Consider the following 13,826-nt stretch of genomic DNA (forward strand, 5'->3'; position numbering starts at 1 on the left):
AGAAATGTGGTTTTGGAAACAGTTTTTCATTCAATTGTATACTGGATTGCTGACTGTTGAAAATCAGCACTGTTGCCGATTGGAAAAGTGAGGACGATAATTCTGTGCAGTTTTTAAATTTAGTGTTTCTCTTGGATACTGGACGTTTGTTGAGAGAAGGTAACAGGAAGTTGGTTAATTTATTTATTAGGATAATTAATATTTGTATTAAGGGATATTGCTTATTTCATTATAATTTTGTTATAATGTAATGCATTTTTTTAATTTGTGGCTTTTCTTTTTTGAAGTTGTTCTGCAGAGTAAAATTCTGCACAGTTTTAAAAGTTTGGTGTTCCTTTCAGGTATTTTTTCGATACATTTAAAAGCCAGACGAAGGCTGGCTGCATAGCTGCTAATAAAACAATAAAAAAAAATCCTTCCCTTGGCAAAGTCTAGGAAAGGAGAGTGTAATAACAATAAGAAACAAGTATGCATGCCATAAATGCTGAGATTCCTGTGTGTCACATTTTAATACTTGCTGGCTAGAGAATCACTTCATGGCAAGTAACATTATATTTATTAATCTGCTATTGATGTTGGCCATGCTTATACTTCTGGCCCTTGAGTGGTTATGGCAGGGCCCACACATTTTGCCACCTGCTGCAATCTCTGTGGGTCCTAAATTCTGAAAATTTTACCATCCATAAATTCTGCTGCCCAGTGCCTCTGTTAAACTCTAAAAATTCTGTCGTCCTTAATTCTTACTGCTTGGTGCTCTTAAAATTTTCGCCATCCTAAAATTCTAACACCTAGTGCGACTGCACCAGTTGTAACTGCTGTGGCACCAGATCTTTAGGGAGAGGTGAATTTTTAACCTCACTTATTTGTTTATGTCTGACCTAAACAAATAAATGAAAGTCCATTGTTGTCATGTCTACACATCATCTTACTAGATTTAAACTGATGATTTAAAATCTGGAAATTTCCAATCTCAAACAAAATTATAAATGTAATCATATGTTCAATTTTATTAGTTTTATTATAGCAGTGAGTTAGTTCTAGTGAAATATGTTTAGCATTCACAGCTAATTCCAGCATTTGTTTTGCATGTAGAACTTTGCTCTAAAGCATTTTTATTCTTCCATTTTCTGTTTTCAAAGAATTCCTGAAGTCCTGAAGTTTCAAAAATTTCCTTAAGTCTCTTTGTCTCTTTGTATGTATCTTATTTCAGCTTTAAGAGCAGACCTTTTTAATTCAATAGTACTAAGATAGCATCTCGTTCGCTTCCCACTGATTTATCTTCTAAATTTATTTTACTATATAATCATTCTGAATATACTAGTATCAAAATATTTCAGCTTTTAAAGATACACATGAGAGCTCACTGTACTGTTGTGCTTCTATTATGCGTACATTAGTAACAGAATAAAATCAGATAATCTAAAAACTTTTAATCCATAAATGCGTGTAATCTGCACTCATTTTTGATGAGCAAAACACATGTTAAAAAAAATTTCAGTTTTTAGAAAATTCACATAAAAAATTCAAAGGTAACTTTTTCTTGCATAAATGTGCAAATAAACTGTTTTTAGCAAAAATATGTATGTTTGTAACACATTTTATTTGAAGAAGTGAATTTATTTTATTATTGTAATTATTTGGATGCATGTGCCTTTATATATATATAGTAAACACCACAGTTTGGTCAATCTCCTGAAAGTTTTTAATTTCAGATAAATCATTACTTTTGAATATTTATTCTGTTTTCTTTTTTGAGTTCTTGAGTTTTATGGATTAACATGCATAAAGAATTCATAGGTGCATCTCATAGCTGATTCTTTCTATGTAACAAGTAAGCTTATTTTCATTGGCAGTCAATAGAAATCTACATATATATATATGTAATAATAAAATTTCTATAGTCAAGAGTACACTTAAAATTCTAACTGTATGTTCTTTTCATTTTTAATGGCGATGTTCTCTTATTTGAAAGTATGTGGAATTAAATCCACAGCCACGTAGTCAAGTTGTTTTTTCCCGTCTTTTCTACACGTACAGTTATAGAATGTTCTGGAAATATTTAAAGCGAACTGGATTGACTGACGTCATTTCTTGGAAGCTCCGCCTTTCCAGAGGCTATAAAAGGACTCGCAAAGGAATATCGGGGTTTTTTCTTAAATGTCACGATGTAGTAAACTTCATACAAAAAGTTATTAGTAATTCTTTTTTATTTACTCCGGAGCACTGATTTTTTTTGTAACTGCTATTTCTCCTGACCAATAATAAATGGATCCTGTTTTTTAAACTTATCGTCTGATAATTTAAGCTACGACTACATCTATGATTCCTCACTAGTCTATTTATTCTGGACAAAAGCTGGTACATCACATATATATATGAATGTTTGTCTTTTATACAAATCTACAGTTTAATTCTGATCATTATAAAACCTGCCACACGCAACCTTCAAAATAAGAGGAAGGTCACTATCTACATAAGATTTCTCAAAAGATGGCCCATAAACTGCACTCTTAATATACATATATTTTGCTATAATTTAACGAACTTTTGATTAAAAACTCTGTGATTTAAAGATTTACGTTGCCACTCGACAAAGTATAAGATATATATATTTAAACTTAATCAGAAAATTCGGTGATATAAAAATATTGTATTGCGACCCAGGAAAACACAATTATATTAATTTTTCTCAAATTTAGTAAACAACTTGGCTATTGAAGAGAAATATGTTGCCGCTGCCCAAATTAAAATATTTTAAAGTGTGTTATTGATCAGCAAAGCGTAAAATATTTAATTTATCATGCATTAACATAGACATTATTGCATCACATGCAAATCCTTTGCTTTTTGAAAGTGAATTTGTAATAAGTGTAACAAAGCTTTACTCTCATTATGAAATCAGTTTAGCCACCAAAACAAAAATCAGTTGCTTGATTTACACACCTCAAGCATGAAAGAAAAATGGCATCACAAGCTCCAGAAACAAACGAGCAATAGAAAGCAAAACTGGAATATATTCAAGTAGGCACTGCTCAATTCCATTTATTGAAGCAAATGAGCAACAGGAAACAATATTGGGAAACGTTTGAGTACATGCTGCTCAGGCCCATTCATATGTAACAGGCAAACAATGGAAAGCAAAACTGTAAAACATTCGAGTATATACTGCTCAAGCTCATCCGTCTGAAATAGATGACAACAGGAAGCAAGACTGGAAAACATTTAAGTATGCACTTCTCATTTCAGACGAACAATGCATGCTGATTTAAATCTTGGTTCATTCTATGACGATGATAATTATGGTTACAGTTGTCATCCAAGTATGGTTGTTGGAAAGATGTTAAATTATGCATGTACTGCAGAGCTGTCAAATTTAAGAATCAAGCACCAGGAATGTGCTGCACAGATGGAAATGTGAAACTGACAATTAAATTCACCACCGAAACATTATCAGTCTTGGTATCAGGCGACACAAGTCAATCCAAAAGAACTGTAATAAACAGAATTAAAACACAAGCATGCACTCTCCTTCAAGTAGCATTGGAGTGCATGCCGGGTAACACCTAAATAAATAATAATTAAAATAGGACTTGTATCAGATTTTTGCTAGCATTAAAAATAAGAAATGTGATAAGGCACTGAAAAACTGATGCTTTTTCTAATTAACCTAAATTTTCAATTCTGTTACTTTTTTTTTTTTTTTTTTTTTTTTTTTTTTTTTTTTTTTAATGCTGCCATTAGTGTTATTGATCAATTTGGAATGTAAGAGCAGAATTAGCATAGAGATTCTACTTACGTAGCAATTTTAGCATAGGAAAACCTAAGCAGCATAAGAAAACCTAATCTCCTACTGCAGGAGTTTTTGTAAACAGTATAGTTACTTATTTAATTTTCTCTTTTCTCTTTTGTTGGATAGCATAAAAATAACATGAAAGGGATTTTACTACTGAATTGTTACTGTAAAATACTTTGACACATTTTTATATAAGAGTTCTTTATTTCCTCAAAAAAATTTCCGTGACATTTATCCTCCTTTCTCTAATACCTTCCTTTTTCCTAATACTACCATTATTATTTTATTTGTATATAAATTAATTAAAATATATAATATTGTATTTAATTATCTGTATGCAACAATCTAAATTTAAGGTAAAAGTTAGAAAGAGGAAATATAAACAGGACTGAAAAAGACATAAACTGTAATTAGGTTGATTATAATATTTTGAGTATGATTATGTCATTCTGTCAGCATTTTCTGCTGTCCCATCCTTTTGTTAAATATGAAAACATTAACTCGTGTTCGACTGATGCTCTCTTCGATCTTATAAGCAATAAATATACTTTTGCTGGGAATCATTAATTGTAGTATCTTTTGTATTATGCAACATGAAAGGTCTCAAGAATGCAGAGCTGTCCCAAAAAAAAAAAAATAAATAAATAAATAAAATAATAATAATAATAATAATAATAATAATAATAATAAGGTTATAGGGGCAAGTCGATTTAACATTGAGGTTAATGGCTATCTTGCTAAATTGATGAGATGTTAGCAAGGTGGCAATGGTTCTGGCGACTAATTTTTGTCACCATATTTGACGAGAAATCACCAAACTTGGAGACATTTGGGTCCAATTCTTGCAGAACTGTAATTGATCTGTTTCCCATATGTAACAACTATATAACTGTACCTGGCTGTATATGTAACTGCAACTGTATATACCTTCCAGCAATTTCGAAGAATTGAAGGTACTGGAAATTTCTTGGCAGCCAGAGTAAATATCAGGGTTCGTACGGTCCTTAAAAGTCCTTAATTTTTTCAAAAATGATTTTTGGTCCTTAAAAGTCCTTAATTGTGGCCAAAATTAATAAACGGTCCTTAATTTTGCTCATTTGACATTTCTTATCATTTCTAATGATTGCCATTCTATGTGTGAACTGCGATTTCTCGTGAATATGGAATTAAAATTGCATGGCTCTAAACCAATCTGTTGGCGAATTTGCATTGCAAACGATTAAAAAAAAAAAAAAAAAAAACAATTAGCTACCCGAACGAAAGTATCGGTGTCTGATTGGCTATTCACCCAATCTTTCGAAACAGGTGTTATCCATAAATTTAGGTAGATTGTGACGAAAGCGTGAAGCCGGAAGTTCTTTAACAGGCGAAAGTGATGATGAAGGTGCTCGAGGAAAAAAAAGGGGGGATTCTGAAAATATTTGCCAAAATTAGAGCAATTCCAACCTGGAAGGCTACAACCTTTCCGACGCCAATAGGAATGAGATGCCTGGAAAGTGCATTTTCAATAAACTGTGGCTTCATCAAGCTGACTACAAAGACTGGATATTGATGGATGACAATCCTTATAAAGCTAAATGTGGTATTTGTCTGAAACAAATTGAAATTTCTATAATGGGAGAATTAGCGCTGAAAATTCACATGAAAATTAAGTTTCGTTTTATCATTTCAATTTGTTTTTACACGGTTTTGCTTAGCTTAATTTGTGTTTGTTTCAATTAAGCCATAAATTAATTTTTTATCACCTTATACGGAGTTTATTCTCTTTTGCACATACTATATGTATGGGATATCGGGATTATGATTTTATTTCTGCAGAGGAAATGTTATTGATTTCGCGGGAAATCTGTTGGCTGCATTTCGATTTTAGGTCGCCAAGGGCAAATTCGGTAATGCTAGCCGAGAAAAAGTGAAGTTCGGAAATACGTTTGGAGCTTCAAATAGATAATTAAGTATTTGGTTTAATCATATGCTGTTGATAGTAATGCATTATTTTTGCTAATGGCGATACAATTATTAGTTGAAAACAACTAACTAATTAAAAAATTTTTAATATTTTTAAAGCTGAAAACAACTAATTGAAACTAATTTTCCTGAATTAACTAGACGCAAAATTAACTTTCATGAATTACTAAAGTTATTGGGTAGAAGTTTAACTGAAAATATACATTCTGTATTATATATATATATATTTATACAGTACAAAGTCCGAGGTCGGAACTTCGGCGATCCCAGATTCGAGATGTTTATGGATATTAGATCATTTTAAATCTAGTAAGATGGCACGTAGAAATTATAAAATTGAAAATATGAAATCGTGATTTATGAAATAATGAAGCATTTATGATTTAAAGGGTATCAAAATTTACAAAAGAAAAGAGCTTAATATTTATATGTTTACTTTATTAAACATTTCTTTCAATGTGAGGTGTTTGATTTGTTTTCTTTGCTGATACTTTAGACTAATACTATAGACATATAATTTCTTGTTGAGTTATTAAGTGCCATTGTTCAAGTCCTGTAATTGCTGTGTCAAGAATTCCGAATAACTTGTCAATCAAAATTTTTTCTCGTTCATTAACCTCTCTGTTACTTTCTTCACTATTGGTAGCTATATTTTTTGGATTTAGAACCATACTACAAATTTTGCCCTCCGTTAATTGATTGATGATTGGGGCATTGTCATCGCAATGAAAAACTTCTGTTTAACTTCCCTAAATTCTGCCGCCTGGTGCGGCCATGCGAGCTCTGGCGCTGGTTCTGGCTTTATGTGAATAACAAATCAGTTATTAATTCAAATAGCACTAAATATAATCATTTGTCCTATGAGTATCATTAACAAAATCTATTTTTAACATAAGGAAAGAAATTTCTGTTAAATCTCCCCTTGTCAACATTTTACCGCATTAAACTTAAATCTGTAATCGGATAATACTCTGTTATTTGGCGTCGTTGCATGAGTCATCACTCAAGTTGTCATCCGTTGATAAACATGCGGTGATGAAAGCAAAATACAATAAATAATGATTCGCGATTTCGGCATCAAGGATATAAAATATTAGTTGCTGTAAAATTAACGAATGTTTCAGTATGAGATTATGCCAAGCAGATACGCAGCTATGGAGTCAAGTTACTAATCGCACAAATTTATGCTAAAATAATTATTTCTTCAATAATGAGATATTTTATTTAGCAGCAAACTGAGATTAAGAATCGGGATTTCCGACATGTTTTTTTATGATGAGGAAAAAAATCTAATGCGCATGCGTAAAGCATACCCCTTCCCTCCAAAAAAGCCCTAAAAAATTGGTTGGTGGTGGCTTTGAGATCCGGATTTTAGATCATTCCAGATATTGGATGTTCGGATCTCGGAATTTGTTCTGTATATATATATATATATATATATATATACAGAAATTTATATTTTCAGTATACATTTCTTATTATATATATAGATTTCTTATTATATATATATATATATATATACATACATGTATTATATACATATATATGCGATACTTAATTTTACTAATGCCTTGCATGTAATGCCCCTTTTAGCTGCAAAACATCTTTCCCTTCTCAACTGCAGAGTTTCTTCTAACAGTATCATGAAGTTAGAAGAACCATCTACTTCAGGAAAAGATGTAACTGCTAATTCAACATCAATAAGTGTAGAAAATAATAAAATCAATTCTTTTCTTTTCAAATCTGAAGTTACAGATGCAGAAATATTGTGGGTTGTTAAGTACATCAAAAGCCACTATTCTTTTAAATCGTGCGACGATATTGGGCCGTTATTCACTAAAATGTTCCCGGATAGTTCCATTGCAAAATAGTTTTCATGTGATGAAAAGGAATATGCTTATATCTGTTATTTTGGTCTTTTGGTTATTTTGGCCCTTATTTTAAAACTTTGTTACTAAAGCATTGTAAAAATGCTGAGTTTTTTACATTACTATTTGATGAGACTCTTAATCTGACAAATCAAAAGAAGCAACTAGATATTTTTGTGAGGTACTGGCATCACGAAAATAAAGTCAGAACTCAGTACCTTACTTCTGCATATATAGGGCATGCAACAAAGGAAATTATTTTATCCAAATTTTATGAATGTGTTGAAAAACTAGACTTGTCAAAACTCTTACAAATATCGATGGATGGTCCTGCAGTAAACTGGAAATTTTATGATTTATTGCAACAGGACTTGACAAAGGAATATAACATTCAATGCTTGACGTTAGGGACATGTGGTTTACATATTCTTAACAATGCTTTCAAGCATAGGATGTCATCCACTGGCTGGGACATCCCATCATTCTTATCCTCCTTATATTGGATTTTCAAAGATTCTCCTGCAAGACGTGAAGATTTTTTAAGTATATCTGGCATAAAAAAGCTACCTGTGAAGTTCTGCTTTTACCGATGGTTGCAAAATGTCTCAGCAGTTGAAAGAGCCATTGAAATATGGGATGACTTGCTACTGTACATTAAAGAAGTTGAAATGGGGAAGTTTTAAAAAAATTCATCGAAATCCTTCTCAAATATTTTGGAGGCAACTAAAGATAAAACATTTCTTATAAAATTAAATTTTTTTCTCTCTCTGTCGAAAATATTATTGCCTTTCCTTGAATAATATCCAAGTGATAAACCACTTATTCCCTTTTTTGCTGAAGATATCTTAAAACTTGTAAATGATTGCCTTCAGCACTTTAAAATTTTGAAACTAGAATATTCAAAAATAAGTAAAGCAGAAAATCTTTATAAATTTAATTTTAATGATCCAAATTGTTATAATGATAAAAGTAAAGTTTATTTGGGATTTATTGCTGAGCAGTTAATGAATGATAAATGCCGCAAGTAGGACATTTCACAATCACTTATTTTAATCTGCAAAATATTCTTACATTGTGATTATAATAGTAGTTGACTGTGTTTAAATAGATATCAAATAAGTTAAATAATAATCATGTAAATCTCTTAAAATAGTGACTGTTATTAGTGTAAAATACACTTATATATGTTTTTAAAGAAATTATGTTCCTAATTTAATGTTATCTACTTCATAACTTGTAGGGAGTTAGTTTAATTTTCAAAATTGTTTTATGGTAAGTATTAAAATGAATTTAATAATAGTGCATAATACACACTTCTGTTAGTTTCTTAAAGTGAAATTACAAGCATGAAGTCAGTTGTATGGATAATTGCTTTATTCTATTCATTTTTTTGTTTGCTGATAGGTCCTTAATTTTTTCTTTGATGGTCCTTAAAAGTCCTTAATTTTCATGTAAGGAAATGTGTACGAACCCTGTATATATAAAATTAAAGAGAGCATCAGTTTTTAGTTATTTATTTCAGAATATTGAGAGATCTCCATGTGAGCTTCACCTTTGTATTGCATTGTGTTTAACATTCTCAGTAATTTGAAGTGTAACTACTGATTGTGCTATGTGATACTGAAAAGAGGTTATTTTTGTGAAACGCTCCAGAATTGTAGAGTATTTCTTTTAGGAAAATTAATTTTGTCAAGATATCATCGTTTCTATGTGAATTTTAATCCATTATGAACCCATACATGAGTCATACATTACCTTTATTAAAAAGCATTCTTATGACAGAGAAGCATGCCAATATCAAACTAAAAAGATTTCGAGCCTCCTGATGGCAAATCTCATCTATTTGCTAATCAAATACTGGCTTAATCCTAGATTTCTCATGCTGTTAATTTCGTTCTAAAAAATCTACTTGATCAGGAACTCTGTCTTTTGAAACTTATTACTTTAGGCAAAGTTCTGTTGCTCATAAAGCTTTTAAAATAGTTTATTTAAAATGCAATATTAAATTAATTTAATATTTAACATATTAAATAACAACTAAAAGTAAATGAAAATAAAATGTAATATTAAACTTTTACTGTAGGTAGAATTCTATTTTTAAATAATGAAAAAATAATAAAATACATCGGTAAAATTAATTTATGTTATGCCACAATAATAAAAACTATCTTCTAATTGTAATTAAAATAGGTTATTTTATTTTATATTTGTTTATAATAAAATGTTTTAAAGCTAAGAATTGTCTAATTCTGCTTTATTTCCTTGACTGTCAAACTTTTTTAATGCTGCAGTTAAGATTGTTAACATTCTAAATTCTGTTACCCTCCCTAATATTTGTACTTGTCATAGCAGCAGTGACATTTATTATAATTTGAACCAAATTATCATTACTGTCATGAACTCATGGTAGTATTGTTGCAAGCAATCTTTAAATCAATAGACTACTAAAAAAGATAAGGACTAATGGTAAAATTCATATTTTTATTTGTAATGTTAATTCTGACCCTTACATGGTGCTCATTGCATGTAAAATTAGAGGAGAACCATTAAGACTGGTCTATCAAAAGAATGCATTGAGGTAGAAAGTATTGCTTTAGAGCTTCAGAGATAATGAATCAAGGATGTGGAGTTATTTCACTTTTGTTTTTGTAGCATATAATTTACTTTATTCCTTGCGCCATAATTAATACAAAAATGCTGCAACTTAAAGAAAAAAATTTTAATGCATAATATGGAATAAAATAAAATTTATTCTTCTAGATTAACTGTGCAATTTAATTATATGTATGACAGAAAATATAGCAGAACAAATATTTTTTTTAATAGACAAAACAGGAAATGTAGTCAATTAACTGAATATATTTAAGGAAAAAAACAAATGCAGCCCTTTAAATAAGGGTAATTTTTACTTCAACTAAGGAAGATTTGAACAGGGAAAGAAAATTCTAAAATGGCAGAAAATGTATTTATTCAGTGGTTCCTAAACTGTGTGCCACTGCATCCCGGGGAGCTGCGAAGTATTGTAAAATCTTCGTAATTAGTTGGACCAAGATATTTGGCCTAACTAAACAAAGTGAGAAGCTTAAATATGTAGATTTTTTTGTGTGTTTAGTTTTTTCATGATCCTGTATAAAACTAAAATCACCGACATAGAATATTCTTGGGAATGCGAGATGGCAATGCTGTGCCTTCTCCGATCACGCCACACATCACGACAGTTCAACCTGAGAACACGTACAAGGCTATAATGACCCTTTCACAGCTCATTCCATAAAAAGAAACTGTCAACTTTTCTAATAGAGCTGTGTAGTGGTTTTCCAGCCTTATAAGCTTTTAAAATTATACACATATGTTAAAGAGGAAGCAAATGCCATAGCAGTTGCTTTCTTCTCTTCCCTTCAGTGTATGAACGAATGTTTTAATTGCTTTTTCTCATTGAGAGTGAGTGAGGTCGGGAATTTGCCATTTCGTCAGTAATCCCAAAAAAGAGGAATATCTTCCTACTGGTCATCGAATGGTTGACACGAGTTCAGCAAATTTTTAAATAAAAAGCTGGTGCAATGTAATCTGTCATTTTACGTATTTTTTTCATTCTGTTCTCTTTGCTCAACAGTATTCATATTTTGTAGTATAGTTTTTACGATATAACATCTCAAAATGTTAGAATTCTATTCTACGAAAGACGCGTACACTTTCTACTATATCTAGTGTTCTCAACTTATGTTGATGGGTAGTATAGACACGCCGAGGTGCCTAGACACTTTGTGACAGATTTGGACCTTTCTGGAAGATTTTGCAGAAAGCATATAAGTAAGTGTTGCCAGTTTGATTCAGTCAGCCAGTTGATAATCGAGTGAGATTAAACTCAGTGTTTCATATAAATGAAGAGTGATATAAATTAGTTCATGTAGTATAGTTGGTGTTACATTACTTCTTCTTTGTTGTCTTTGATTCATAGTTTCATGATTTTTTGCTCTTGCAACTTTGGTAATGGATCGATTTTTGAATAGTAATAAACTTATACTGCAGATAAAAGAAGCATGTCTTCAACCAGTGGCACAACTGTGAAGAAACAAAAATATTGTAAATATGATGACAGTTATTTAGAGTTTGGTTGTTATGTCAACAGAAATGGATGGTGAACAGAGATTGCAATGTGCATTGTGTATGAAAGTTTTGGCAGCGGAGTGTATACTTCCAAGTAAATTGAAGCATCATTTAAAAGTTAATTGCCACAGCATGGCTGAAAAACCTCATCAATTTTTTTTGCCACTGAGTTAAAAGAACTGAAATAACAAAAATATACAGTTTTAAGACTGCATCAATACCAAACAGTGCATTGCTAGCTCTTACAAGTGGCTTACATAATAACAGGGTTCATACGGTCCTTAAAAGTCCTTAAATTTTTTTGAATTGATTTTGTCCTTAAATGGCCAAAATCAGTAGAAGGTCTTTAATTTTAATCATCTGAAACATCTATCTGTTTTTGCAACAGCCATTTTGAGTGTGAATTAACATTTTGGAGGAATATTTTTGGCGATTCAATGGCATATATGGTTATCTATTGAATGGGTTCATGGGTTATAATTTGTTTCTATTTCTAATATAAATCATGGGATACTCGAGTTTCTAAGCAAGAAGTGAAACATAAGCATTTCGAAATTCATTTTTTGTAATAAAGATTTCTTAAACAATTTTCACTTTTGGAAATATGAGTTCTTTTATTAAACGGTTCTGAATTTGGCGACTTGTCAACATTTTGGCGATTTTAAGATCAGTTTCTATAGAAAATTTTTAATTCCGAAATCTGAGAATTATTTGACGATATTTTTTAAAACATCATAACTTTGATAAATTTCATTAGAATAATGGTAATATATTGGAATTATATTTAAAAAATAACATTAAAATAAAACATTTTTATTTTTTGCTGTCATATTTTATTAAGGTTTCATATAATATTTTGAATCTGAAAAATAAACAAGTTATAATGCTATAAAGCATAATTTACTAAACAGCTCTTAGCAAAAGCAGAATTAGCTATGTAATTTAAATAAAAATATTTAATTTTTAATTTTTTTCATAGTAAGTGTTTTTACCATGTCATTGCCTCAGAACATGCATCATTCTCTATAAAATTAATTTTATACTTTTCCCTCCCCCTTTTTTTTTTTTTTTTTTTTTTTTTTCGAAAATATTTCTGGCTTTTTGCTGTTACAAAATTGGTTGGGATAATTTTTCTTTAGTATTTTTGACATTGCATCTTGGAAAATTTAGAAGGATTTGAAGGCAAGATTTTTAGACCCACGATTCTAGAAAATTTGAGAAATATGTTACAAAAGGAAAAATGTCTCCATGGTATCAACGCGTAATGGGTGTATTTTACAGAAAGTTTGCAATTGGTTTCTTACTTTTTCGAGAACATCTAAAAGAACAATGAAGACATAATATTTGAATGTTTTACTCCTGATACTAGAATCTTTTTCTTAACATGTTTATCTTCCCTTTATTTTCTCTACTTTTCACTAGACACAGGCATGAAAAATATGAAAAATGCTTCTAATCTTATCACTTGGGCAGGCATTATAGAAAAGGATTTTTTTTTTAATTTTTTTTATTAAAGAAATTGAAAACTTGCAATTTAAAAGATCCATCTTTAAATGCATTATACACTAGGCATTTTGCCATCTGATGAAATCTCTGTGGATCTTAAATTCGACTACATAGTGCCTTTCTAAATTCTGCTTCCAATGCCTGTCTAAATTCTAAAAGTTTTGCCATTTGTAGATTTTGTTGTTTGGTGTGTTAGTAAATTCTAAAAATTCTGCCATATCAGATCTGTAACCGGCTTTTATCATATATATTTCATATTTCTTCTGAATGTTCATATTATTAAAGAAATAAAATTACCCGCTTTTTCTATATATTCTAAATGCATTTAGTATTTTTTAGAATAACACAAATCCTTAATTAAGTCCAAAAATTCTAAAATGAAAAGGAAACGTTTTGAAGAAAGAAACTGAATACAAAAAGAAAATTATTCTTCAAAGATATGTGCAGTTACTATTATGTAAATTACCCAATTGTTTCTGATTTCAGCCTTTACTATAATATCCCATCTTTATTTCCTCATATGATAGAGTTACTGAGCCAGATTAAATTAAAATTAAATTGTATAATCTTTGACCACTGGTCCACAT

General features: G+C 30.4%; 1 protein-coding gene across 6 annotated transcripts in view; it reads left to right on the plus strand.

The window, feature by feature from the left end:
• The window catches only part of LOC118188398 (small integral membrane protein 29-like), a 90,060-nt gene that overhangs the window by 55,177 nt on the left and 21,057 nt on the right, over nucleotides 1-13,826 (plus strand). The gene's annotated exons all lie outside the window — the stretch shown is intronic.

This window comes from Stegodyphus dumicola, chromosome 8 (genome assembly GCF_044657685.1).
Source record: "Stegodyphus dumicola isolate Sdum_Otavi_A_Nest chromosome 8, ASM4465768v1".
In the NCBI taxonomy this organism is placed as follows: domain Eukaryota; kingdom Metazoa; phylum Arthropoda; class Arachnida; order Araneae; family Eresidae; genus Stegodyphus; species Stegodyphus dumicola.